Genomic DNA, 1,472 nt, shown 5'->3' with positions numbered 1-1,472 from the left:
TAGTGGTGGTGCACACTTTTGATCCCAGCACTCAAGAGGCAGAGGCAAGTGGATCTCTGAGTTCGAGACCAGCCAGCCCGGGTTACTGAGTGAGTTCTAGGACAACTAGAGCTACACAGAGGAACCCTGTCTTGAAAAAACAAAAATTAATTAACTAAATTGAATTTAAAAAATAAACAGAATGTTAGTACATACTTGTAATCCTAGTACTTAGGAGGCAGAGGCAGGAGGATCAGGAAATCAAGGTCTTTATCTATGAAAAGCCAGCCTGAGCTACACAGACAGATCCAGTCTCAAAAATAAATAACATGCTTTGAAAAGTTGAATTTTGCTGTACTTTCATTTTCATCTATGTTTTGTGCATTTTTAAAAATAGCTCTACATTTTAAAATCTTGCCAATATGATAAGAAGTATCAGTGATTCCAGAGTTAAAGGACAGAGGCAGTAAGTTAATTGCAAGTTCAAGGCCAGCCTAGCCTTCTAGTGAGTTACAGGCCAGCCCTGGTACACTGCAAGATATTGTCTCAAAAGATATAAATGTATGCCAACAAAATAGCAAATGCTGCTTTTTCTGCTGTTAAACTGAAACAAATGAGCCCAAGGCAGAAAAACAACATGAATTACCTCCCAAGAAACCTGAGATAGCTCTACAGACTGAGGCAATGATGGAGGGGGATTCCAGACTAGCCTGAGCTATGGTGCATGCCTTTAATCCCAACACACAGAAGGTAAAAGCAGGCTCTGAGAGTTCAAGGGTAACTAACCTGGTCTATATAGCAAGTTTCAGGCAAGCCTGGGCTACACAATGAGAGTATTTCAAAAGGGGGCTGGGGAGTAACGGTGGCATTGAAGAAGTGGCTCAGTGGTTATGAGCATGTACTGCTTTTCCAGAGGTCTTGAGTTCAATTCCCAGCCCCCACATCAGGTAGCTCACAGCCATCTGTGTAGCTCCAGCCCCATGGGCTCCAACTCCTCCAGCCTTCATGAACACCTGCACACACATGCACACTTGCATACACAGAATATTTTAAATGTAAATGCATACGTAGATTAAAATTTTAAAAAATAGTTCCTGTTTTTTTTTTCTTTTTTCTGGAGCTGGGAACCGAACCCAGGGCCTTGCGCTTGCTAGGCAAGCGCTCTACCACTGAGCTAAATCCCCAACCAGTTCCTGTTTTTTTAAATTTATTTATCTATTTTAAATACGAATGTAGAAGAGGGCATACAGATGGTTGTGAACCACCATGTGGTTGCTGGGAATTGAACTCAGGACCTCTGGAAGAACAGCCAATGCTCTTAACTGCTGAGTCATCTCTCCAGCCCCCTCCTTTTTTTTTTTAAAGATTTATTTATTTATTATATATAAATACACTGTAGCTGTCTCCAGGTACACCAGAAGAGGGCATCGGATCTCTTTACAGATGGTTGTGAGCCACCGTGTGGTTGCTGGGAATTGAACTAATGACCTCTG

The sequence above is a fragment of the Rattus norvegicus genome, chromosome X (assembly GCF_036323735.1).
Source record: "Rattus norvegicus strain BN/NHsdMcwi chromosome X, GRCr8, whole genome shotgun sequence".
NCBI lineage: Eukaryota > Metazoa > Chordata > Mammalia > Rodentia > Muridae > Rattus > Rattus norvegicus.
Note: the sequence above shows the minus strand (reverse complement) of the source record.